This window comes from Oryctolagus cuniculus, chromosome 17 (genome assembly GCF_964237555.1).
Source record: "Oryctolagus cuniculus chromosome 17, mOryCun1.1, whole genome shotgun sequence".
In the NCBI taxonomy this organism is placed as follows: domain Eukaryota; kingdom Metazoa; phylum Chordata; class Mammalia; order Lagomorpha; family Leporidae; genus Oryctolagus; species Oryctolagus cuniculus.
In genome coordinates, this window is record NC_091448.1 from 65,000,868 (window position 1) to 65,028,085 (window position 27,218).

Here is a 27,218-nt window from a genome sequence, read left to right on the forward strand (position 1 = left end):
TGTCCGTCAAGCTAGAGAATCCTTAGTATTATTGGATGAAGGACGAGTCAATCACTCAAACCGGGGCAAGGAGAGGCGGTGCATCCACGAATATCCCCGCCCACAACAAGTGCTGATTGGGTAAACGGTTGTTTGCTCTAAGCCTGGTTGGTGTGGTAGGATTTCCCCGCCCCAAGAACTGATCACGTGATGCGTCCACTTTCACCCAGGATGTCTACCTCTTAACTTCCCCTTAGCGACCGAGCGGGCGGCGCTTGGTTCCCTAGCAACCGGGGGACGCTGTTGCTACGCGGACCCAGCCTGGAAGCTGGCGCCTGAGACGAGAGGAGAGGAGACCCGGGGCGGACAGTGGGGAGAGAGGTCGGTCCACTGGTGTGTGCTCTCGAGATAACCTCAAAAGCCCAGGTCTCCCGCGTGGGCGGTGGGGCCGCGAGCACTTGAGCCGGCACCCGCCCCTTCCCAGGTGTGCATTGTTAGCAGGAAGCGGGAGCCAGGAGCTCCCGGGACTCGAACCCCGGCACCCCAGCACGAGAGATTTTGTGGGTGCCCAGCGGTGTCCTAAGGGCTGCCGAATCCCACGCCCACGCTTGGGCCCCTGCCACCCACGTGGGAGACCCGGATGGAGTCCAGACTCCTGGCTTTGGCCTGGCCCAGCGCTGGCTGTTGTGGCCATTTGGGAAGTGAACCAGTAGATGAAGGATCTCTCTCTCCTCTCTCTCTCTGTCTGTAACTGTGCCTGTCAAATAAATAAATCTTAAAAAAAAAAAAAAAAAAAAAAAAACGGGGAGACCTCAGCAGTGCCTATCTTGCAGGGAACATGAGCCGGCTGCACAGGGCACCCCACCCCTACAGCGCCCCGCCACCCCCCGGCATCCCGCCCCACCACGACCCCCTCTACAGCTCGGCTGAGTCGCCTCGCCAAGAGCGAGTCTTGCAACCCGGGGCATTTTCTGGGGAGACGCCCAGTCTGAGGGCTGCTGGAACTGACGGGGAGGGACAGGCGTCCGGGACGGCCGGGTGAGCGGGTCCTGGCGGGGTGGGGGGCAGGGCCGCGAGGCTGGCAGGGTGGAAGCGGGCGCTCAGCGTAGCACCACCTCGAGGGGACAGGGAGGGCCGGCCCGGATGGCTAGGGACGCTGGAAGTCTCGCAAGAGTACGAGCTGGGCCCCAGGGGCGCCTCCTGGCAGGGCATCCCGCTGCCCAGCGGAGGCCTGGCGACCAGGATGCCGGACCCGTCTCGTGAGCTGGCCCCGCTGCCCGGCCCAGGCGCGACGCCAACAGATGCTGCGGGGCTGGAGGCGGGGGACCCTCAGCCGGTAGCGGCCGGCGCGGTCCGCACCAGCCTCGACAGCCGCCGCCGTCGCCCACCCCGGCGCTCGCCACTCGCCGCTCCCCGCTCACGGGGCCTTACCGAGGCACTGTCCCACCGGCGTGCTGAACGGATTCCCCAGGAGGAACTCCATCTTGCACGGAAAGCGCGGCGGCGGACGGGGCGTCCAGTCTGCCCGCCCGGGTCTCCGCCGTCCCCAGCCGCGGTCCCGACCTGACTGACACTCGCCCCCGCCCCACCCTCAGGAACGCCGAGCCCCGGGCCCTTGGCCACGCCCCCTTGATACGTCTCAATTGGGCAACGCCCACAGAGCCCTCATCCGATTGGCCTTCGCCTCTACCTCAGCGAAGCTCCCACCCACCCCGCGGCGTCCGATTGGCCAGAGAGCGAGCTTGATCTCTGGAGTCCCCGTCAGGCGTAGCGGCTCCTCCTCTGGCCCGCCTCCGAAAGAGAGGCTTTGCGTGTTGATTCGCCCATATGTCCGTCAAGCTAGAGAATCCTTAGTATTATTGGATGAAGGACGAGTCAATCACTCAAACCGGGGCAAGGAGAGGCGGTGCATCCACGAATATCCCCGCCCACAACAAGTGCTGATTGGGTAAACGGTTGTTTGCTCTAAGCCTGGTTGGTGTGGTAGGATTTCCCCGCCCCAAGAACTGATCACGTGATGCGTCCACTTTCACCCAGGATGTCTACCTCTTAACTTCCCCTTAGCGACCGAGCGGGCGGCGCTTGGTTCCCTAGCAACCGGGGGACGCTGTTGCTACGCGGACCCAGCCTGGAAGCTGGCGCCTGAGACGAGAGGAGAGGAGACCCGGGGCGGACAGTGGGGAGAGAGGTCGGTCCACTGGTGTGTGCTCTCGAGATAACCTCAAAAGCCCAGGTCTCCCGCGTGGGCGGTGGGGCCGCGAGCACTTGAGCCGGCACCCGCCCCTTCCCAGGTGTGCATTGTTAGCAGGAAGCGGGAGCCAGGAGCTCCCGGGACTCGAACCCCGGCACCCCAGCACGAGAGATTTTGTGGGTGCCCAGCGGTGTCCTAAGGGCTGCCGAATCCCACGCCCACGCTTGGGCCCCTGCCACCCACGTGGGAGACCCGGATGGAGTCCAGACTCCTGGCTTTGGCCTGGCCCAGCGCTGGCTGTTGTGGCCATTTGGGAAGTGAACCAGTAGATGAAGGATCTCTCTCTCCTCTCTCTCTCTGTCTGTAACTGTGCCTGTCAAATAAATAAATCTTAAAAAAAAAAAAAAAAAAAAAAAACGGGGAGACCTCAGCAGTGCCTATCTTGCAGGGAACATGAGCCGGCTGCACAGGGCACCCCACCCCTACAGCACCCCGCCACCCCCCGGCATCCCGCCCCACCACGACCCCCTCTACAGCTCGGCTGAGTCGCCTCGCCAAGAGCGAGTCTTGCAACCCGGGGCATTTTCTGGGGAGACGCCCAGTCTGAGGGCTGCTGGAACTGACGGGGAGGGACAGGCGTCCGGGACGGCCGGGTGAGCGGGTCCTGGCGGGGTGGGGGGCAGGGCCGCGAGGCTGGCAGGGTGGAAGCGGGCGCTCAGCGTAGCACCACCTCGAGGGGACAGGGAGGGCCGGCCCGGATGGCTAGGGACGCTGGAAGTCTCGCAAGAGTACGAGCTGGGCCCCAGGGGCGCCTCCTGGCAGGGCATCCCGCTGCCCAGCGGAGGCCTGGCGACCAGGATGCCGGACCCGTCTCGTGAGCTGGCCCCGCTGCCCGGCCCAGGCGCGACGCCAACAGATGCTGCGGGGCTGGAGGCGGGGGACCCTCAGCCGGTAGCGGCCGGCGCGGTCCGCACCAGCCTCGACAGCCGCCGCCGTCGCCCACCCCGGCGCTCGCCGCTCCCCGCTCCCCGCTCACGGGGCCTTACCGAGGCACTGTCCCACCGGCGTGCTGAACGGATTCCCCAGGAGGAACTCCATCTTGCACGGAAAGCGCGGCGGCGGACGGGGCGTCCAGTCTGCCCGCCCGGGTCTCCGCCGTCCCCAGCCGCGGTCCCGACCTGACTGACACTCGCCCCCGCCCCACCCTCAGGAACGCCGAGCCCCGGGCCCTTGGCCACGCCCCCTTGATACGTCTCAATTGGGCAACGCCCACAGAGCCCTCATCCGATTGGCCTTCGCCTCTACCTCAGCGAAGCTCCCACCCACCCCGCGGCGTCCGATTGGCCAGAGAGCGAGCTTGATCTCTGGAGTCCCCGTCAGGCGTAGCGGCTCCTCCTCTGGCCCGCCTCCGAAAGAGAGGCTTTGCGTGTTGATTCGCCCATATGTCCGTCAAGCTAGAGAATCCTTAGTATTATTGGATGAAGGACGAGTCAATCACTCAAACCGGGGCAAGGAGAGGCGGTGCATCCACGAATATCCCCGCCCACAACAAGTGCTGATTGGGTAAACGGTTGTTTGCTCTAAGCCTGGTTGGTGTGGTAGGATTTCCCCGCCCCAAGAACTGATCACGTGATGCGTCCACTTTCACCCAGGATGTCTACCTCTTAACTTCCCCTTAGCGACCGAGCGGGCGGCGCTTGGTTCCCTAGCAACCGGGGGACGCTGTTGCTACGCGGACCCAGCCTGGAAGCTGGCGCCTGAGACGAGAGGAGAGGAGACCCGGGGCGGACAGTGGGGAGAGAGGTCGGTCCACTGGTGTGTGCTCTCGAGATAACCTCAAAAGCCCAGGTCTCCCGCGTGGGCGGTGGGGCCGCGAGCACTTGAGCCGGCACCCGCCCCTTCCCAGGTGTGCATTGTTAGCAGGAAGCGGGAGCCAGGAGCTCCCGGGACTCGAACCCCGGCACCCCAGCACGAGAGATTTTGTGGGTGCCCAGCGGTGTCCTAAGGGCTGCCGAATCCCACGCCCACGCTTGGGCCCCTGCCACCCACGTGGGAGACCCGGATGGAGTCCAGACTCCTGGCTTTGGCCTGGCCCAGCGCTGGCTGTTGTGGCCATTTGGGAAGTGAACCAGTAGATGAAGGATCTCTCTCTCCTCTCTCTCTCTGTCTGTAACTGTGCCTGTCAAATAAATAAATCTTAAAAAAAAAAAAAAAAAAAAAAACGGGGAGACCTCAGCAGTGCCTATCTTGCAGGGAACATGAGCCGGCTGCACAGGGCACCCCACCCCTACAGCACCCCGCCACCCCCCGGCATCCCGCCCCACCACAACCCCCTCTACAGCTCGGCTGAGTCGCCTCGCCAAGAGCGAGTCTTGCAACCCGGGGCATTTTCTGGGGAGACGCCCAGTCTGAGGGCTGCTGGAACTGACGGGGAGGGACAGGCGTCCGGGACGGCCGGGTGAGCGGGTCCTGGCGGGGTGGGGGGCAGGGCCGCGAGGCTGGCAGGGTGGAAGCGGGCGCTCAGCGTAGCACCACCTCGAGGGGACAGGGAGGGCCGGCCCGGATGGCTAGGGACGCTGGAAGTCTCGCAAGAGTACGAGCTGGGCCCCAGGGGCGCCTCCTGGCAGGGCATCCCGCTGCCCAGCGGAGGCCTGGCGACCAGGATGCCGGACCCGTCTCGTGAGCTGGCCCCGCTGCCCGGCCCAGGCGCGACGCCAACAGATGCTGCGGGGCTGGAGGCGGGGGACCCTCAGCCGGTAGCGGCCGGCGCGGTCCGCACCAGCCTCGACAGCCGCCGCCGTCGCCCACCCCGGCGCTCGCCGCTCCCCGCTCCCCGCTCACGGGGCCTTACCGAGGCACTGTCCCACCGGCGTGCTGAACGGATTCCCCAGGAGGAACTCCATCTTGCACGGAAAGCGCGGCGGCGGACGGGGCGTCCAGTCTGCCCGCCCGGGTCTCCGCCGTCCCCAGCCGCGGTCCCGACCTGACTGACACTCGCCCCCGCCCCACCCTCAGGAACGCCGAGCCCCGGGCCCTTGGCCACGCCCCCTTGATACGTCTCAATTGGGCAACGCCCACAGAGCCCTCATCCGATTGGCCTTCGCCTCTACCTCAGCGAAGCTCCCACCCACCCCGCGGCGTCCGATTGGCCAGAGAGCGAGCTTGATCTCTGGAGTCCCCGTCAGGCGTAGCGGCTCCTCCTCTGGCCCGCCTCCGAAAGAGAGGCTTTGCGTGTTGATTCGCCCATATGTCCGTCAAGCTAGAGAATCCTTAGTATTATTGGATGAAGGACGAGTCAATCACTCAAACCGGGGCAAGGAGAGGCGGTGCATCCACGAATATCCCCGCCCACAACAAGTGCTGATTGGGTAAACGGTTGTTTGCTCTAAGCCTGGTTGGTGTGGTAGGATTTCCCCGCCCCAAGAACTGATCACGTGATGCGTCCACTTTCACCCAGGATGTCTACCTCTTAACTTCCCCTTAGCGACCGAGCGGGCGGCGCTTGGTTCCCTAGCAACCGGGGGACGCTGTTGCTACGCGGACCCAGCCTGGAAGCTGGCGCCTGAGACGAGAGGAGAGGAGACCCGGGGCGGACAGTGGGGAGAGAGGTCGGTCCACTGGTGTGTGCTCTCGAGATAACCTCAAAAGCCCAGGTCTCCCGCGTGGGCGGTGGGGCCGCGAGCACTTGAGCCGGCACCCGCCCCTTCCCAGGTGTGCATTGTTAGCAGGAAGCGGGAGCCAGGAGCTCCCGGGACTCGAACCCCGGCACCCCAGCACGAGAGATTTTGTGGGTGCCCAGCGGTGTCCTAAGGGCTGCCGAATCCCACGCCCACGCTTGGGCCCCTGCCACCCACGTGGGAGACCCGGATGGAGTCCAGACTCCTGGCTTTGGCCTGGCCCAGCGCTGGCTGTTGTGGCCATTTGGGAAGTGAACCAGTAGATGAAGGATCTCTCTCTCCTCTCTCTCTCTGTCTGTAACTGTGCCTGTCAAATAAATAAATCTTAAAAAAAAAAAAAAAAAAAAAAAAAACGGGGAGACCTCAGCAGTGCCTATCTTGCAGGGAACATGAGCCGGCTGCACAGGGCACCCCACCCCTACAGCGCCCCGCCACCCCCCGGCATCCCGCCCCACCACGACCCCCTCTACAGCTCGGCTGAGTCGCCTCGCCAAGAGCGAGTCTTGCAACCCGGGGCATTTTCTGGGGAGACGCCCAGTCTGAGGGCTGCTGGAACTGACGGGGAGGGACAGGCGTCCGGGACGGCCGGGTGAGCGGGTCCTGGCGGGGTGGGGGGCAGGGCCGCGAGGCTGGCAGGGTGGAAGCGGGCGCTCAGCGTAGCACCACCTCGAGGGGACAGGGAGGGCCGGCCCGGATGGCTAGGGACGCTGGAAGTCTCGCAAGAGTACGAGCTGGGCCCCAGGGGCGCCTCCTGGCAGGGCATCCCGCTGCCCAGCGGAGGCCTGGCGACCAGGATGCCGGACCCGTCTCGTGAGCTGGCCCCGCTGCCCGGCCCAGGCGCGACGCCAACAGATGCTGCGGGGCTGGAGGCGGGGGACCCTCAGCCGGTAGCGGCCGGCGCGGTCCGCACCAGCCTCGACAGCCGCCGCCGTCGCCCACCCCGGCGCTCGCCGCTCCCCGCTCCCCGCTCACGGGGCCTTACCGAGGCACTGTCCCACCGGCGTGCTGAACGGATTCCCCAGGAGGAACTCCATCTTGCACGGAAAGCGCGGCGGCGGACGGGGCGTCCAGTCTGCCCGCCCGGGTCTCCGCCGTCCCCAGCCGCGGTCCCGACCTGACTGACACTCGCCCCCGCCCCACCCTCAGGAACGCCGAGCCCCGGGCCCTTGGCCACGCCCCCTTGATACGTCTCAATTGGGCAACGCCCACAGAGCCCTCATCCGATTGGCCTTCGCCTCTACCTCAGCGAAGCTCCCACCCACCCCGCGGCGTCCGATTGGCCAGAGAGCGAGCTTGATCTCTGGAGTCCCCGTCAGGCGTAGCGGCTCCTCCTCTGGCCCGCCTCCGAAAGAGAGGCTTTGCGTGTTGATTCGCCCATATGTCCGTCAAGCTAGAGAATCCTTAGTATTATTGGATGAAGGACGAGTCAATCACTCAAACCGGGGCAAGGAGAGGCGGTGCATCCACGAATATCCCCGCCCACAACAAGTGCTGATTGGGTAAACGGTTGTTTGCTCTAAGCCTGGTTGGTGTGGTAGGATTTCCCCGCCCCAAGAACTGATCACGTGATGCGTCCACTTTCACCCAGGATGTCTACCTCTTAACTTCCCCTTAGCGACCGAGCGGGCGGCGCTTGGTTCCCTAGCAACCGGGGGACGCTGTTGCTACGCGGACCCAGCCTGGAAGCTGGCGCCTGAGACGAGAGGAGAGGAGACCCGGGGCGGACAGTGGGGAGAGAGGTCGGTCCACTGGTGTGTGCTCTCGAGATAACCTCAAAAGCCCAGGTCTCCCGCGTGGGCGGTGGGGCCGCGAGCACTTGAGCCGGCACCCGCCCCTTCCCAGGTGTGCATTGTTAGCAGGAAGCGGGAGCCAGGAGCTCCCGGGACTCGAACCCCGGCACCCCAGCACGAGAGATTTTGTGGGTGCCCAGCGGTGTCCTAAGGGCTGCCGAATCCCACGCCCACGCTTGGGCCCCTGCCACCCACGTGGGAGACCCGGATGGAGTCCAGACTCCTGGCTTTGGCCTGGCCCAGCGCTGGCTGTTGTGGCCATTTGGGAAGTGAACCAGTAGATGAAGGATCTCTCTCTCCTCTCTCTCTCTGTCTGTAACTGTGCCTGTCAAATAAATAAATCTTAAAAAAAAAAAAAAAAAAAAAAAAAACGGGGAGACCTCAGCAGTGCCTATCTTGCAGGGAACATGAGCCGGCTGCACAGGGCACCCCACCCCTACAGCGCCCCGCCACCCCCCGGCATCCCGCCCCACCACGACCCCCTCTACAGCTCGGCTGAGTCGCCTCGCCAAGAGCGAGTCTTGCAACCCGGGGCATTTTCTGGGGAGACGCCCAGTCTGAGGGCTGCTGGAACTGACGGGGAGGGACAGGCGTCCGGGACGGCCGGGTGAGCGGGTCCTGGCGGGGTGGGGGGCAGGGCCGCGAGGCTGGCAGGGTGGAAGCGGGCGCTCAGCGTAGCACCACCTCGAGGGGACAGGGAGGGCCGGCCCGGATGGCTAGGGACGCTGGAAGTCTCGCAAGAGTACGAGCTGGGCCCCAGGGGCGCCTCCTGGCAGGGCATCCCGCTGCCCAGCGGAGGCCTGGCGACCAGGATGCCGGACCCGTCTCGTGAGCTGGCCCCGCTGCCCGGCCCAGGCGCGACGCCAACAGATGCTGCGGGGCTGGAGGCGGGGGACCCTCAGCCGGTAGCGGCCGGCGCGGTCCGCACCAGCCTCGACAGCCGCCGCCGTCGCCCACCCCGGCGCTCGCCGCTCCCCGCTCCCCGCTCACGGGGCCTTACCGAGGCACTGTCCCACCGGCGTGCTGAACGGATTCCCCAGGAGGAACTCCATCTTGCACGGAAAGCGCGGCGGCGGACGGGGCGTCCAGTCTGCCCGCCCGGGTCTCCGCCGTCCCCAGCCGCGGTCCCGACCTGACTGACACTCGCCCCCGCCCCACCCTCAGGAACGCCGAGCCCCGGGCCCTTGGCCACGCCCCCTTGATACGTCTCAATTGGGCAACGCCCACAGAGCCCTCATCCGATTGGCCTTCGCCTCTACCTCAGCGAAGCTCCCACCCACCCCGCGGCGTCCGATTGGCCAGAGAGCGAGCTTGATCTCTGGAGTCCCCGTCAGGCGTAGCGGCTCCTCCTCTGGCCCGCCTCCGAAAGAGAGGCTTTGCGTGTTGATTCGCCCATATGTCCGTCAAGCTAGAGAATCCTTAGTATTATTGGATGAAGGACGAGTCAATCACTCAAACCGGGGCAAGGAGAGGCGGTGCATCCACGAATATCCCCGCCCACAACAAGTGCTGATTGGGTAAACGGTTGTTTGCTCTAAGCCTGGTTGGTGTGGTAGGATTTCCCCGCCCCAAGAACTGATCACGTGATGCGTCCACTTTCACCCAGGATGTCTACCTCTTAACTTCCCCTTAGCGACCGAGCGGGCGGCGCTTGGTTCCCTAGCAACCGGGGGACGCTGTTGCTACGCGGACCCAGCCTGGAAGCTGGCGCCTGAGACGAGAGGAGAGGAGACCCGGGGCGGACAGTGGGGAGAGAGGTCGGTCCACTGGTGTGTGCTCTCGAGATAACCTCAAAAGCCCAGGTCTCCCGCGTGGGCGGTGGGGCCGCGAGCACTTGAGCCGGCACCCGCCCCTTCCCAGGTGTGCATTGTTAGCAGGAAGCGGGAGCCAGGAGCTCCCGGGACTCGAACCCCGGCACCCCAGCACGAGAGATTTTGTGGGTGCCCAGCGGTGTCCTAAGGGCTGCCGAATCCCACGCCCACGCTTGGGCCCCTGCCACCCACGTGGGAGACCCGGATGGAGTCCAGACTCCTGGCTTTGGCCTGGCCCAGCGCTGGCTGTTGTGGCCATTTGGGAAGTGAACCAGTAGATGAAGGATCTCTCTCTCCTCTCTCTCTCTGTCTGTAACTGTGCCTGTCAAATAAATAAATCTTAAAAAAAAAAAAAAAAAAAAAAACGGGGAGACCTCAGCAGTGCCTATCTTGCAGGGAACATGAGCCGGCTGCACAGGGCACCCCACCCCTACAGCACCCCGCCACCCCCCGGCATCCCGCCCCACCACAACCCCCTCTACAGCTCGGCTGAGTCGCCTCGCCAAGAGCGAGTCTTGCAACCCGGGGCATTTTCTGGGGAGACGCCCAGTCTGAGGGCTGCTGGAACTGACGGGGAGGGACAGGCGTCCGGGACGGCCGGGTGAGCGGGTCCTGGCGGGGTGGGGGGCAGGGCCGCGAGGCTGGCAGGGTGGAAGCGGGCGCTCAGCGTAGCACCACCTCGAGGGGACAGGGAGGGCCGGCCCGGATGGCTAGGGACGCTGGAAGTCTCGCAAGAGTACGAGCTGGGCCCCAGGGGCGCCTCCTGGCAGGGCATCCCGCTGCCCAGCGGAGGCCTGGCGACCAGGATGCCGGACCCGTCTCGTGAGCTGGCCCCGCTGCCCGGCCCAGGCGCGACGCCAACAGATGCTGCGGGGCTGGAGGCGGGGGACCCTCAGCCGGTAGCGGCCGGCGCGGTCCGCACCAGCCTCGACAGCCGCCGCCGTCGCCCACCCCGGCGCTCGCCGCTCCCCGCTCCCCGCTCACGGGGCCTTACCGAGGCACTGTCCCACCGGCGTGCTGAACGGATTCCCCAGGAGGAACTCCATCTTGCACGGAAAGCGCGGCGGCGGACGGGGCGTCCAGTCTGCCCGCCCGGGTCTCCGCCGTCCCCAGCCGCGGTCCCGACCTGACTGACACTCGCCCCCGCCCCACCCTCAGGAACGCCGAGCCCCGGGCCCTTGGCCACGCCCCCTTGATACGTCTCAATTGGGCAACGCCCACAGAGCCCTCATCCGATTGGCCTTCGCCTCTACCTCAGCGAAGCTCCCACCCACCCCGCGGCGTCCGATTGGCCAGAGAGCGAGCTTGATCTCTGGAGTCCCCGTCAGGCGTAGCGGCTCCTCCTCTGGCCCGCCTCCGAAAGAGAGGCTTTGCGTGTTGATTCGCCCATATGTCCGTCAAGCTAGAGAATCCTTAGTATTATTGGATGAAGGACGAGTCAATCACTCAAACCGGGGCAAGGAGAGGCGGTGCATCCACGAATATCCCCGCCCACAACAAGTGCTGATTGGGTAAACGGTTGTTTGCTCTAAGCCTGGTTGGTGTGGTAGGATTTCCCCGCCCCAAGAACTGATCACGTGATGCGTCCACTTTCACCCAGGATGTCTACCTCTTAACTTCCCCTTAGCGACCGAGCGGGCGGCGCTTGGTTCCCTAGCAACCGGGGGACGCTGTTGCTACGCGGACCCAGCCTGGAAGCTGGCGCCTGAGACGAGAGGAGAGGAGACCCGGGGCGGACAGTGGGGAGAGAGGTCGGTCCACTGGTGTGTGCTCTCGAGATAACCTCAAAAGCCCAGGTCTCCCGCGTGGGCGGTGGGGCCGCGAGCACTTGAGCCGGCACCCGCCCCTTCCCAGGTGTGCATTGTTAGCAGGAAGCGGGAGCCAGGAGCTCCCGGGACTCGAACCCCGGCACCCCAGCACGAGAGATTTTGTGGGTGCCCAGCGGTGTCCTAAGGGCTGCCGAATCCCACGCCCACGCTTGGGCCCCTGCCACCCACGTGGGAGACCCGGATGGAGTCCAGACTCCTGGCTTTGGCCTGGCCCAGCGCTGGCTGTTGTGGCCATTTGGGAAGTGAACCAGTAGATGAAGGATCTCTCTCTCCTCTCTCTCTCTGTCTGTAACTGTGCCTGTCAAATAAATAAATCTTAAAAAAAAAAAAAAAAAAAAAAAAAAAAAAAAAAAAACGGGGAGACCTCAGCAGTGCCTATCTTGCAGGGAACATGAGCCGGCTGCACAGGGCACCCCACCCCTACAGCGCCCCGCCACCCCCCGGCATCCCGCCCCACCACGACCCCCTCTACAGCTCGGCTGAGTCGCCTCGCCAAGAGCGAGTCTTGCAACCCGGGGCATTTTCTGGGGAGACGCCCAGTCTGAGGGCTGCTGGAACTGACGGGGAGGGACAGGCGTCCGGGACGGCCGGGTGAGCGGGTCCTGGCGGGGTGGGGGGCAGGGCCGCGAGGCTGGCAGGGTGGAAGCGGGCGCTCAGCGTAGCACCACCTCGAGGGGACAGGGAGGGCCGGCCCGGATGGCTAGGGACGCTGGAAGTCTCGCAAGAGTACGAGCTGGGCCCCAGGGGCGCCTCCTGGCAGGGCATCCCGCTGCCCAGCGGAGGCCTGGCGACCAGGATGCCGGACCCGTCTCGTGAGCTGGCCCCGCTGCCCGGCCCAGGCGCGACGCCAACAGATGCTGCGGGGCTGGAGGCGGGGGACCCTCAGCCGGTAGCGGCCGGCGCGGTCCGCACCAGCCTCGACAGCCGCCGCCGTCGCCCACCCCGGCGCTCGCCGCTCCCCGCTCCCCGCTCACGGGGCCTTACCGAGGCACTGTCCCACCGGCGTGCTGAACGGATTCCCCAGGAGGAACTCCATCTTGCACGGAAAGCGCGGCGGCGGACGGGGCGTCCAGTCTGCCCGCCCGGGTCTCCGCCGTCCCCAGCCGCGGTCCCGACCTGACTGACACTCGCCCCCGCCCCACCCTCAGGAACGCCGAGCCCCGGGCCCTTGGCCACGCCCCCTTGATACGTCTCAATTGGGCAACGCCCACAGAGCCCTCATCCGATTGGCCTTCGCCTCTACCTCAGCGAAGCTCCCACCCACCCCGCGGCGTCCGATTGGCCAGAGAGCGAGCTTGATCTCTGGAGTCCCCGTCAGGCGTAGCGGCTCCTCCTCTGGCCCGCCTCCGAAAGAGAGGCTTTGCGTGTTGATTCGCCCATATGTCCGTCAAGCTAGAGAATCCTTAGTATTATTGGATGAAGGACGAGTCAATCACTCAAACCGGGGCAAGGAGAGGCGGTGCATCCACGAATATCCCCGCCCACAACAAGTGCTGATTGGGTAAACGGTTGTTTGCTCTAAGCCTGGTTGGTGTGGTAGGATTTCCCCGCCCCAAGAACTGATCACGTGATGCGTCCACTTTCACCCAGGATGTCTACCTCTTAACTTCCCCTTAGCGACCGAGCGGGCGGCGCTTGGTTCCCTAGCAACCGGGGGACGCTGTTGCTACGCGGACCCAGCCTGGAAGCTGGCGCCTGAGACGAGAGGAGAGGAGACCCGGGGCGGACAGTGGGGAGAGAGGTCGGTCCACTGGTGTGTGCTCTCGAGATAACCTCAAAAGCCCAGGTCTCCCGCGTGGGCGGTGGGGCCGCGAGCACTTGAGCCGGCACCCGCCCCTTCCCAGGTGTGCATTGTTAGCAGGAAGCGGGAGCCAGGAGCTCCCGGGACTCGAACCCCGGCACCCCAGCACGAGAGATTTTGTGGGTGCCCAGCGGTGTCCTAAGGGCTGCCGAATCCCACGCCCACGCTTGGGCCCCTGCCACCCACGTGGGAGACCCGGATGGAGTCCAGACTCCTGGCTTTGGCCTGGCCCAGCGCTGGCTGTTGTGGCCATTTGGGAAGTGAACCAGTAGATGAAGGATCTCTCTCTCCTCTCTCTCTCTGTCTGTAACTGTGCCTGTCAAATAAATAAATCTTAAAAAAAAAAAAAAAAAAAAAAAAAAACGGGGAGACCTCAGCAGTGCCTATCTTGCAGGGAACATGAGCCGGCTGCACAGGGCACCCCAACCCTACAGCGCCCCGCCACCCCCCGGCATCCCGCCCCACCACGACCCCCTCTACAGCTCGGCTGAGTCGCCTCGCCAAGAGCGAGTCTTGCAACCCGGGGCATTTTCTGGGGAGACGCCCAGTCTGAGGGCTGCTGGAACTGACGGGGAGGGACAGGCGTCCGGGACGGCCGGGTGAGCGGGTCCTGGCGGGGTGGGGGGCAGGGCCGCGAGGCTGGCAGGGTGGAAGCGGGCGCTCAGCGTAGCACCACCTCGAGGGGACAGGGAGGGCCGGCCCGGATGGCTAGGGACGCTGGAAGTCTCGCAAGAGTACGAGCTGGGCCCCAGGGGCGCCTCCTGGCAGGGCATCCCGCTGCCCAGCGGAGGCCTGGCGACCAGGATGCCGGACCCGTCTCGTGAGCTGGCCCCGCTGCCCGGCCCAGGCGCGACGCCAACAGATGCTGCGGGGCTGGAGGCGGGGGACCCTCAGCCGGTAGCGGCCGGCGCGGTCCGCACCAGCCTCGACAGCCGCCGCCGTCGCCCACCCCGGCGCTCGCCGCTCCCCGCTCCCCGCTCACGGGGCCTTACCGAGGCACTGTCCCACCGGCGTGCTGAACGGATTCCCCAGGAGGAACTCCATCTTGCACGGAAAGCGCGGCGGCGGACGGGGCGTCCAGTCTGCCCGCCCGGGTCTCCGCCGTCCCCAGCCGCGGTCCCGACCTGACTGACACTCGCCCCCGCCCCACCCTCAGGAACGCCGAGCCCCGGGCCCTTGGCCACGCCCCCTTGATACGTCTCAATTGGGCAACGCCCACAGAGCCCTCATCCGATTGGCCTTCGCCTCTACCTCAGCGAAGCTCCCACCCACCCCGCGGCGTCCGATTGGCCAGAGAGCGAGCTTGATCTCTGGAGTCCCCGTCAGGCGTAGCGGCTCCTCCTCTGGCCCGCCTCCGAAAGAGAGGCTTTGCGTGTTGATTCGCCCATATGTCCGTCAAGCTAGAGAATCCTTAGTATTATTGGATGAAGGACGAGTCAATCACTCAAACCGGGGCAAGGAGAGGCGGTGCATCCACGAATATCCCCGCCCACAACAAGTGCTGATTGGGTAAACGGTTGTTTGCTCTAAGCCTGGTTGGTGTGGTAGGATTTCCCCGCCCCAAGAACTGATCACGTGATGCGTCCACTTTCACCCAGGATGTCTACCTCTTAACTTCCCCTTAGCGACCGAGCGGGCGGCGCTTGGTTCCCTAGCAACCGGGGGACGCTGTTGCTACGCGGACCCAGCCTGGAAGCTGGCGCCTGAGACGAGAGGAGAGGAGACCCGGGGCGGACAGTGGGGAGAGAGGTCGGTCCACTGGTGTGTGCTCTCGAGATAACCTCAAAAGCCCAGGTCTCCCGCGTGGGCGGTGGGGCCGCGAGCACTTGAGCCGGCACCCGCCCCTTCCCAGGTGTGCATTGTTAGCAGGAAGCGGGAGCCAGGAGCTCCCGGGACTCGAACCCCGGCACCCCAGCACGAGAGATTTTGTGGGTGCCCAGCGGTGTCCTAAGGGCTGCCGAATCCCACGCCCACGCTTGGGCCCCTGCCACCCACGTGGGAGACCCGGATGGAGTCCAGACTCCTGGCTTTGGCCTGGCCCAGCGCTGGCTGTTGTGGCCATTTGGGAAGTGAACCAGTAGATGAAGGATCTCTCTCTCCTCTCTCTCTCTGTCTGTAACTGTGCCTGTCAAATAAATAAATCTTAAAAAAAAAAAAAAAAAAAAAAAAACGGGGAGACCTCAGCAGTGCCTATCTTGCAGGGAACATGAGCCGGCTGCACAGGGCACCCCACCCCTACAGCACCCCGCCACCCCCCGGCATCCCGCCCCACCACGACCCCCTCTACAGCTCGGCTGAGTCGCCTCGCCAAGAGCGAGTCTTGCAACCCGGGGCATTTTCTGGGGAGACGCCCAGTCTGAGGGCTGCTGGAACTGACGGGGAGGGACAGGCGTCCGGGACGGCCGGGTGAGCGGGTCCTGGCGGGGTGGGGGGCAGGGCCGCGAGGCTGGCAGGGTGGAAGCGGGCGCTCAGCGTAGCACCACCTCGAGGGGACAGGGAGGGCCGGCCCGGATGGCTAGGGACGCTGGAAGTCTCGCAAGAGTACGAGCTGGGCCCCAGGGGCGCCTCCTGGCAGGGCATCCCGCTGCCCAGCGGAGGCCTGGCGACCAGGATGCCGGACCCGTCTCGTGAGCTGGCCCCGCTGCCCGGCCCAGGCGCGACGCCAACAGATGCTGCGGGGCTGGAGGCGGGGGACACTTAGCCCATGTCGTTCAGGAGCCCAGTGACTCGGGTCATCTTCCACTGCTTTCCCAGGCCATTAGCAGGAAGCTGAATTGGAAATGGAACAGCCAGGAATCTAACCAAAATCTGAATGGGACCTTTATATCTTTTTGTCATAGCTCTTTTAACCATCCAAATCACAACATAATGCCAAGATTAGATCAATCACTGGCTTGTGCCAGTTGACTTAGTATATGTCTTTACCAGGGGTTCCCAGGGGGAAGTGTGTCCTTTGTTTTATGTACAAAGATTACAGAATGATTGGAATACACATCAAAATATTGAATCTTCATAAATACAGGCTGTTTCTACAAATGTGTTGGTGAATCTCAGTTGGCCATTTTTATTGTTTATATAAAGTAATACAATTGGATTGTGGAGACATGGAGAGAATTAGATTTTTTTTCAAGTGACTGTAGTAATCCTCTTTACTCATTTTATTGAGTTGATAATTTAAAAATACCTTTACCTTTCATAGACTGTGTATCTGTAACTAACTTCAGAAGAGAAAGGTTGTCTAAAGTTGTGTTTAACATTGATTCATCCATGTAAGGAATAGATTTTGACTTGTTATCAGTATGTCTGTGATTTTACATGTCATCTCTGTAAGATCTCATAAGAGTAGAATATGCTTTAGATTTACCAGTTTCCTACTAAACAAGTTTTCAGTTTGATAAGGTTTTTGTATTGTTTCTAAATATAGCATTTTTTACTAAAGGGGTCAGACATTTTAAAGTTATGTATTTTAAATATACTAATTATACATAAAGCATTTTAATCATATGTCAATTGCTCATCCTCCTAAAAAGCAAGGTGAGAGACTGGCATTGTGGTGTAGCAGGTGGAGCCGCTGTCTGTGATGCCAGCAGCCCATAAGGGTGCCGGTTCTTGTTCTGCCTTCTTCATTTACAATCCAGCTCCTTGCTGATGGCCTGGGGAAAAGCCAATGTTTGAGCCCCTGTACCCACAAGGGAGACTCAGAAAAAGCTCCTGGCTTCTTCCTGGGCCAGCCCTGGCTATTACAGCCACCTGGGGAGTGAATTAGCAGGTGAAAGATCCTATCCATGTCTCCCTCTCTCTATTTAACTCTAATTTGACAAATAAACAAATGAATATTCTTAAAGAAAAAGTCAAGGTGAATATACTAATTTCGACACCGAGTCCTTTTTTTATTTATTTTTTTAACTTTTATTTAATGAATATAAATTTCCAGAGTACGACTTATGGATTACAATGGCTTCCCCCCCATTCCGTCCCTCCCACCCACAACCCTCCCCTTTCCCACTCCCTCTCCCCTTCCATTCACATCAAGATTCATTTTCAATTATCTTAATATACAGAAGATCAGCTTAGTATACCTTAAGTAAGGATTTCAACAGTTTGCTCCCACACAGAAACATAAAGTGAAAAATAATAGATGATTTTTTTAAATGATGATGAAATCAGATCAGACCTATTGTCATGTTTAATCCCAGTGAGAGTCAAGTTGGGAATTGATAATTTCTTTTTTTTTTTTACAGAAGAACAGTTTAGTATGCATTAAGTAAAGATTTCAACAGTTTGCACCCCCATAGAAACACAAAGTGAAATATATTGTTTGAGTACTCGTTATAGCATTAAATCTCAATGCACAGCACATTAAGGACAGAGATCCTACCTGAGGAATAAGTGCACAGTGACTCCTGTTGTTGACTTTACCAATTGACACTCCTGTCTATGGCATCAGTAATCTCCCTATGCTCCAGTCATGAGTTTCCAAGGCTATGGAAGCCCTCTGAGTTCTCCGACTCTTATCTTGTTTAGACAAGGTCATAGTCAAAGTGGAGGTTCTCTCCTCCCTTCAGAGAAAGGTACCTCCTTCTTTGAAGACCTGTTCTTTCCACTGGGATCTCACTCACAGAGATCTTTTGCCAGAGTGTCTTGGCTTTCCATGCCTGAAATACTCTCATGGGCTTTTCAGCCAGATCCAAATGCCTTTAGGACTGATTCTGAGGCCAGAGTGCTATTTAGGACATCTGCCATTCTATGAGTCTGCTGAGTATCTCACTTCCCATGTTGGATCACTCTCCCCTTTATTTATTCTATCGGTTAGTGTTAGCAGGCACTAGACTTGTTTATGTGCTCCCTTTGACTCTTAGTCCTTTCATTATGATCAATTGTGAACTGAAATTGATCACTTGGAATAGTGAGATGGCATTGGTACATGCCACCTTGATGGGATTGAATTGGAATCCCCTGGTATGTTTCTAACTCTACCATTTGGGGCAAGTCAGCTTGAGCATGTCCCAAATTGTACATCTCTTCCCTCTCTTATTCCCACTCTTATGTTTAACAGGGATCACATTTCAGTTAATTTTCAACACTTAAGAATAACTGTGTATTAATTACAGAATTAAACCAGTCATATTAAGTAGAACAGACAAAAAGACTACTAAGAGGGATAATGTATTAAGTTGTTCATTAACAGTCAGGGCTATGCTGATCAAGTCACTGTTTCCCATAGTGTTCATTTCACTTCAGGAGGTTTCCTTTTTGGTGTTCAGTCAGTTGTCACCAATCAGGGAGAACATATGGTATTTGTCCCTTTGGGACTGGCTTATTTCACTCAGCATGATGTGTTCTAGATTCCTCCATTTTGTTGCAAATGACTGGATTTTGTTGTTTCTTACTGCGGTATAGTATTCTAAAGAGTACATATCCCATAATTTCTTTATGCAGTCTACCGTTGATGGGCATTTGGGTTGGTTCCAGGTTTTAGCTATTGTGAATTGAGCTGCAATAAACATTAGGGTGCAGACCGCTTTTTTGTTTGCCAATTTAAATTCCTTTGGGTAAATTCCAAGGAGTGGGATGGCTGGGTCGAACGGTAGGGTTATCTTCAGGTTTCTGAGGAATCTCCAGACTGACTTCCATAGTGGCTTGACCAGTTTGCATTCCTACCAACAGTGGGTTAGTGTCCCTTTTCCCCCACATCCTCGCCAGCATCTGTTGTTGGTGGATTTCTGCATGTGAGCCATTCTAACCGGGGTGAGGTGAAACCTCATTTGGGTTTGATTTGCATTTCCCTGATTGCTAGTGACCTTGAACATTTTTTCATGTGCCTGTTGGCCATTTGGATTTCCTCTTTTGAAAAATGTCTATTGAGGTCCTTGGCCCATCTCTTAAGTGGGTTGTTGGTTTTGTTTTTGTGGAGTTTCTTGATCTCTTTGTAGATTCTGGTTATTAACCCTTTATCTGTTGCATAGTTTGCAAATATTTTTTCCCATTATGTTGGTTGTCTCTTCACTCTCCTGACTGTTTCTTTTGCAGTACAGAAACTTCTCAATTTGATGCAATCCCAATAGTTGATTTTGGCTTTGACTGCCTGTGCCTCCCGGGTCTTTTCCAGGAACTCTTTGCCTGTGCCAATATCTTGAAGGGTTTCTCCAATGTTCTCTAGTAACTTGATGGTGTCAGGTCATAGATTTAGGTCTTTAATCCATGTTGAGTGGATTTTTGTGTAAGGTGTAATGTAGGAGTCTTGCTTCATGATTCTGCATGTGGAAATCCAATTTTCCCAGCACCATTTATTGAATAGACTGTCCTTGCTCCAGGAATTAGTTTTAGATCCTTGATCAAATATAAGTTGGCTGTAGATGCTTGGGTTGATTTCTGGTGTTTCAATTCTGTTCCATTGGTCTATCCATCTGTTTCTGTACCAGTACCATGCTATTTTGATTACAACTGCCCTGTAGTATGTCCTGAAGTCTGGTATTGTGATGCCTCCGGCTTTGTTTTTGTTGTACAAGATTGCCTTAGCTATTCGAGGTCTCTTGTGCCTCCATATGAATTTCAGCACCATTTTTTTCCAGATCTGAGAAGAAGGTCTTTGGTATCTTGATTGGGATTGCATTGAATCTATAAATTGCTTTTGGGAGAATGGACATTTTGATGATGTTGATTCTTCCAATCCATGAGCATGGAAGATTTTTCCATTTTTTGGTATCCTCTTCTATTTCTTTCTTTAAGGTTTTGTAATTTTCATCGTAGAGATCTTTAACGTCCTTGGTTAAGTTTATTCCAAGGTATTTGATTGTTTTTGTAGCTATTGTGAATGGGATTGATCTTAGCAGTTCTTTCTCAGTCATGGCATTGCTTGTGTATACAAAGGCTGTTGATTTTTCTGCATTGATTTTATATCCTGCCACTTTGCCAAACTCCTCTATGAGTTCCAATAGTCTCTTAGTAGAGTTCTTTGGATCCTCTAAGTACAGAATCATATCGTCTGCAAAGAGGGATAGTTTGACTTCTTCCTTCTTGATTTGTATTCCTTTGATTTCTTTTTCTTGTCTGATGGCTCTGGCTAAAACTTCCAGAACTATGTTAAATAGCAGTGGTGAGAGTGGGCATCCCTGCCTGGTGCCAGATTTCAGTGGAAATGCTTCCAACTTTTCCCCATTCAATAGGATGCTGGCTGTGGGTTTTTTATAAATTGCTTTGATTATATTGAGGAATGTTCCTTCTATACCCAATTTGCTTAGAGTTTTCATCATGAAAGGGTGTTGAATTTTATCAAATGCTTTCTCTGCATCAATTGAGATAACCATATGGTTTTTCTTCTGCAGTCTGTTAATGTGGTGAATCACATTGATTGATTTGCGAATGTTGAACCATCCCTGCATACCAGGGATGAATCCCACTTGGTCTGGGTGGATGATTTTCCTGATGTGTTGTTGTATTCTATTGGCCAGAATTTTATTGAGGATTTTTGCATCTATGTTCATCAGGGATATTGGTCTGTAATTTTCTTTCAGTGCTGCATCTTTCTCTGGCTTAGGGGTTAAGGTGATGCTGGCTTCATAGAAAGAATTTGGGAGGATTCCCTCTTTTTCGATTGTTCTGAATAGTTTGAGAAGAAATGGGATTAGTTCTTCTTTAAATGTCTGGTAGAATTCAGCAGTGAATCCATCTGGTCCTGGGCTTTTCTTTGTTGGGAGGGCCTTTATTACTGTTTCAATTTCTGTCTCAGTTATGGGTCTGTTTAGGTTTTCGATGTCTTCATGGTTCAATTTAGGTAGGTTGCATGTGTCCAGGAATCTATCCATTTCTGATAGGTTTTCCTGTTTGCTGGCATACAGGTCCTTGTAGTAATTTCTGATGATTCTTTTTATTTCTGTGGTGTCTGTTGTTACGTTTCCTTTTGCATCTCTGATTTTATTGATTTGGGTCTTTTCTCTTCTTTTTTTAGTTAGTTGGGCCAATGGGGTGTCAATTTTGTTTATTTTTTCAAAAAACCAGCTTCTCGCTTGGCTGATTTTTTGTAATGTTTTTTTTTGGATTCAATCCTATTAATTTCTTCTCTGGTTTTAATTATTTCTCTTCTCCTACTAGATTTGGGTTTGGTTTGCTGCAGTTTTTCTAGGTCCTTGAGGTGCGCTGAAAGCTCATTTATTTGGTACCTTTCCAATTTCTTGATATAGGCACCTATTGCTATAAATTTGCCTCTCAATACTGCTTTTGCTGTATCCCATAAGTTTTGATATGTTGTGTTGTTGTCTTCATTTACTTCCAGAAAGTTTTTGATTTCTCTTTTGATTTCTTGAATGACCCAGTGTTCATTCAGGAGCATGTTGTTCAGTCTCCATGTGTTTGCATACTTTCTGGGGTTTCCTGAGTTGCTAATTTCCAGCTTCATCCCGCTGTGGTCTGTGAAGCTGCATGGTATGATTCTAATTCTTTTAAATTTGCTGAGACTTGCTTTATGGCCTAGTATGTGATCAATCCTAGAGAAGGTTCCATGCGCTGCTGAGAAGAATGTGAAGTCTGTAGATGTAGGGTTGAAAGTTCTGAAAAGGCATCCTAATCCACTGTTGGTGGGAGAGTAAACTGGCAAAGCCACTATGGAAGACACTGTGCAGATACCTCAGAAATCTGAATATATACCCACCCTATGACACAGCCAGCCCACTCCTGGGAATTTACCCAAAGGAAAGGAAATCAGCATATGAAAGAGTTATTTGCACCCCTATGTTTATTGCAGTTCAATTACAACAGCTAAGACACTGAATCAATAAAAATGCCCATCAACCGCAGACTGGATAAAGAAATTATGTGATATGTACACCATGGAATACTTCACGGTGGTAAAAAATCTAATCATTTGCAACAAAATGGATGACACTAGAAATCATCACACTTAGTGAAATAATTCAGTCCCACAGGGAGAAATACCATATGTTCTCCCTGACCTGTGGTAACTAATAGAGCACCTAACAGGCAATCTATAGATGTTAAATTGACACTTTGAGAAGCAATGACTTTGTACAGCCCTTGTCTCGACTATAGAGGAACAGTTTTTTTTCCATGCTAGTTGTTGAACTTTTTGCTTAATATAGATATAATCATATGTGTAGGAAGTTAATTGAAAATAAATGTTAGTAAAAAATAAGAGTGGGAATAAGAGAGGGAGGAGGAAGGGGGTGGGAGTGTGGATGGGAGGGCAGGCACAGTGGGAAGAATCACCAGGTTCCTAATGTTTTAATTGTGAAATTATGAAGTTTATAACTATAAAACTGTATAGTTCTCCATACATTATTACAGACCTACTTTTCAGGGTACAGTTTAAAAACTTGCCATGGGACCCCAAGTCCCCTTGAGCTAGGTGGGAAAAAACAGCACTTTAAGTGTTAAATTGAACATATGGGTGGGATTAAGTGTTAAAGTGATCATATAGAGAGGATTAAGTGTTAAAATGATTATATAAATAGGATTAAGTGTTTGGTAATAATAATAGAATTAAAAAGGAGTAAATGCTCCAAGATGGGAAGCAGTCCACACAGCAGACTCATAGAATGACAATCACTTCAAGTAGCACTGTGGGCTCAGAATCAGCCCTTAACGCATTTTGGTCTGGCTGAAAATCCCATGAGAGTATTTCAGACATAGAATGCCAAGACACTGTGGCAAAAAGTGTCCTACATGAAGGACCTACCTGGGTGAGACTCCAGTGGAAAGAAGTGGTCATCAAAGAAGGAAGTACTTCACTCTGAGAGGAGGGGAGAACTTCCACTTTGCTCATGGCCTTGTCTAAATACGGAAGGAGTCAGTGGACTCAAAAGGCTTCCACTTGGGGCCGGTAAAGTGGTGCAGTGGGTTAAAGCCCTGGCCGGAAACGCCAGCATCCCATATGGGTGCCGGTTCTAGTCCCAGCTGCTTCTCTTGCAATCCAGTTCTCTGCTTATGGCCTGGGATATCAGTGGAGGATGGCCCAAGTCCTTGGGCCCCTGTACCCATGTGGGAGGCCCAGAAGAAGCTCCTGGCTCCTGCCTTCAGCTTGGCACAGCTCTGGCCGTTGTGGCCATCTGAGGAGTGAACAGCCAGATGGAAGACCTCTCTCTCTGTCTCTACCTCTCTCTGTAACTCTGTCTTTCAAATAAATAAAATAAATCTTTTTTAAAAAATGCTTTCACAGCGTAGGCAGAGCATGTCAAGTGCCTCGGGTGATCACTGACCACATACATAAGAGCATTAATTGTTAAATTAACAACAGGAGTAGCTGTGCACTAATTTCCCATGCAGGACCCCTGTCCTCAAAGAGTTGGATTATGAGAGTTAATAGTAAAACTTGTTCTCAAAGATTTACTTTGTTTTAGTGTATTAACAGATGTATCATTTTTGGTTTCTTCAAGGTTAATTAGGTTTCTCAAAAAATGCTTAAAATAAAAAAAATTAAAATTGAATTAATTAAAGCTCAGAAAGGTTTACTTTTATTGAAAAAGTATTTTCCTTATTGTAAAAATAATCCTTCTTGTGTTCTTTTTTTTTTTAAAAAAAAAGATTTATTTTATTTATTTGAAAGAGTTATAGAGAGGTAGAGCCAGAGAGAAAGGACTTCCATCCGCTGGTTCACTCCCCAGATGGCTGCAATGGATGGACCTGTGCTGATCTGAAGCCAGGAGGCAGGAGCTTCTTCCAGGACTCCCATGTGGGTGCAGGGGCCCAAGGACTTGGGCCATCCTCCACTGCTTTCCCAGGCCATAGCCTAGAGCTGGATTGGAAATGGAGCAGCTGGGACTCAAACTGGCTCCCATATGGGATGCTGGCACTGCAGGCTGGAGCTTTAACCCACTTTGCCACACCACCAGCCCCCCTTCCTGTGTTCTATTACACAGTAGAGTATCAATTGTCAACTGTAATATATTGTATATTTCTAAATAGCTAGAAGAAAGACTTTTGAATGTTCACACTGCAAATAAATCTTGAATATATGAAGTGATGGATTCCAATTATCCTTATTTGATCATTAAAATATGTGCATGTCTCAGAATCAGCCCTTAAGGCATTCGGATATGGCTGAAGAGCCCATGAGAGTATTTTAGGCATGGAAAGCCAAGACACCCTGGAAAAAAAAAAGAAGACCTAAATGGAAGATCTCTGCAGGTGAGATCCCAGTGGAAAGAAGAGGTCATCAAAGAAGGAGGTACCTTTCTCTGAAGGGAGGAGAGAACTTCCACTTTGACTATGACCCTGTCAGAATAAGATCGAAGTCGGCAAACTCAAAAGGTTTCCATAGCCTTGGCAACTCATGACTAGAGCCTAGGGAGATTACTGATGTCATAAACAAGAGTGTCAAATTGTTAAGTCAACAACAGGAGTCACTGTGTACTTACTTCTCATGTGGGATCTGTCCTTAGTGTGTTGTCCAATGTGAAGTAATGCTATAACTAGTACTGAAACAGTATTTTACACTTTGTGTTTCTGTGTGGGTGCAAACTGATGAAATCTTTACTTAATATATACTGAACTGATCTTCTGTATATAAAGATAATTGAAAATGAATCTTGATGTGAATGGAATGGGAGAGGGAGCGGGAGATGGGAGGAGTATGAGTGGGAGGGAAATTATGGGGGGGAAGCCATTGTAATCCATTAACTGTACTGTACTTTGAAAATTTATATTTACTAAATAAAAAATAAATACAAAAAAGTGAGCATGTATCAAATATTACATTTCACCCCATAAATATGTACTAGTATTGAGTGTTGATAAAAACAAATACTCTCATAAAATAGGAAATTCTGCATGTTGTCAAAACATGGATCCAAAAACATGAATGTGGACATGAGGCTATTTGAAACAAGGCACAGAAAGATAAATGCCCCACAACCTCACTTATGTGGAATTTAAGAAAATCACACTTAATCACAGAACAGGGTGGTGGCTGTCAGGGCTGAGAGTGAAGGAAATGGGAAAATGTTAGCTGAGCACACATTTGCAGTTAGGAGATAAATTAACCACTCCAGATCTTAATACTCAACACCGTTACTATATGAATATGCTATTACATACTCACAACTTGGTAATATCTTATGTATTCTCTTAAAAACATAGCAATGAAAGGAGATGCATATGTTAGATTATCCTAATCACTTCATAATGTACATGTAAAAGAGGACTCCAAAAAGGTTATGAAAAAAAGGCTGGGTTTATTCCAGTACAAAAAGGGATTAAAAGATAATGTGAATTCTCCATAACTTTTCAAAAGGCCCCCACATATCAGAATATCAGGTTGCATACCTTGAATATGCACAAATTTTGTCAACCATACTCCAACAATATTTGAAAATTTTAAAACAAGCGAAAGTAAACAAGCTCCTATATTAAAATATAATCTCCAAATAACTTAGTAAACCAGATATATCTTTAGGATTGAGAAGGCTTTCATGGAACAGAAATAATTTTTAAAACACTCATAAATTTGCATAGCCAAGCTTTCTATTTTGAAAGTTCAAAGACAGATGGCAGCTGGTTGAGGGAACAGTAAGGGTTAAGGTGATACCCAAGTGCCAAAGTACAGGGTCCTCCTGCCCGTCGAAACCCTGGACAAAAACCCCAAGTCAGATAACAGTTTTGCCTTTATCTCACCCAATCCATGTTACTGTGTTACTGGAAACAGAAAACAGAGCAAGACCTTCCAGAAACATCTGTGCTGAGAGGTCAGCGTCCTGGCGGAGACCCTGCTGCCCACATATTTAGAACCTCGGGGGAATCAGGTCCCAGTGTAGAAGGAAGGAGGAACTGAGGAAGGAGGACACGGGGCTGCCTCCACACAGCTGCCCAGGGATGGCTCCAGGGCCAAGAAGTCGCTGCAAGCAGGTAAGGGGTCAGGTGGGGGGGGGGGTCCCGGGTGCCAGGGAGTGGGCTGGGCTTTGGGCTCCTGGGTGCCATGAGGGGGCCGGGTGGTGGGGGTCCTGGTGCCAGGGTTGGAGCCAGGCATCAGGGGTCATGGGTGCCAGGGACGGGGCAGAACGATGGGGGTCCCAGGTGTCAAGGATGGGGCCAGGAGGGAGCTGGGCGCTGGGGGTCCCAGGTACCAGGGAGGGGGCTGGGTGCAGGGGGTCCAGGGTGCCAGGGAGGGGGCCAGGCATCAAGGGTCCTGGGTGCCAGGGAGGGGGCCAGATGTTGGGGTACTGGGTGCCAGGGAAGGGGCTGGGCATCTGAGGTCCCAAGTGACAGGGAGGGGCGGGCCTTGGGGGTCCCAGGTGCCAAGGATGGGGCCAGGCTTCGGGGATCCTGGTGCCCAAAAGGGAGCCGGGCGATGGGGGTCCCAGGTACCAGAGAAGAGGCTGGGCGTCTGGGGTCCGGGGTGCCAGGGAGGGGGCCAGTTGTCGGGCGTCCCGGGTGCCAAGGAGGAGGCCAGACCTTGGGGTCCCAGGTGCCAGGGAAGGGGTCAGGTGTCAGGGGTCCTGGGTAGCAGGGAGGGGGCATGGAGTCAGAGGTCTTGAATGACAGGAAGGGGCCAGGCATCAGGGGTCATGGGTGCCAGGGAGGGGGTCGAGGGTCTTGGGTGCCAGGGAGGGGTCAGGCATTGTGGACCGGTTGACAGGGAGGGTCCAGGTGTCAGGCGTCCCAGGTGCCAGGAAAGAGGCTGGGCTTTGGGGTCTCAGGTGTCAGGGAAGGGGCCTGGGGTCACGAGTCCCGGGTGCCAGTAACAGGGCCAGGCATCTGGGGTCCCGAGTGACAGGGAGGGGCCGGGCGTTGGGAGTCCTGGGTGCCCAGGAAGGGGCCGGGTGGTGGGGGTCCTGGGTACCAGGGAAGGGGCTGGGCATCGGGGAAGGGGCTGGGCGTCAGGGGCCCGGGGTGCCAGGGAGAGGGCTGGACTTCGGGGGTCATAGGAGCCAGGGTGGAGACCAGACATCAGGGCCACGGGTGCGAGGGAGGGGGTCGGGGGTCCTGGGTGCTAGGGAGGGGCTGGCCATCGAGGTCCCGGGTGCAGGGAGAGGACGGGCATCAAGGGTCCTGGGTACCAGTGAAGGGGCTGGGCGGTGGGAGTCCTGGGTGCCAGGGAGGCAGCCAGGCCTTGGATGTCCTGGGAGCCACGGAAGGGGCCAGGTGGCAGGGTTCCTGGGTGCAAGGGTGGGGGCCTGGCGGCGGGTGTCCT

General features: G+C 55.8%; 1 protein-coding gene and 1 long non-coding RNA gene across 5 annotated transcripts in view; one reads left to right on the forward strand and one right to left on the reverse strand.

The window, feature by feature from the left end:
* The window catches only part of LOC138846305 (uncharacterized), a 561,128-nt gene that overhangs the window by 516,613 nt on the left and 17,297 nt on the right, over positions 1-27,218 (reverse strand). The window lies entirely within an intron of this gene.
* LOC138846302 (UPF0449 protein C19orf25 homolog) overlaps positions 20,877-27,218 on the forward strand; it is a 251,330-nt gene continuing 244,988 nt past the window's right edge. For all 4 annotated transcript variants that reach the window (XR_011383761.1, XR_011383760.1, XR_011383763.1 and 1 more), the window contains exon 1: positions 20,877-25,933. The gene's annotated coding sequence lies outside the window, so the exon portion shown is untranslated. The remainder of the gene's footprint in view (positions 25,934-27,218) is intronic.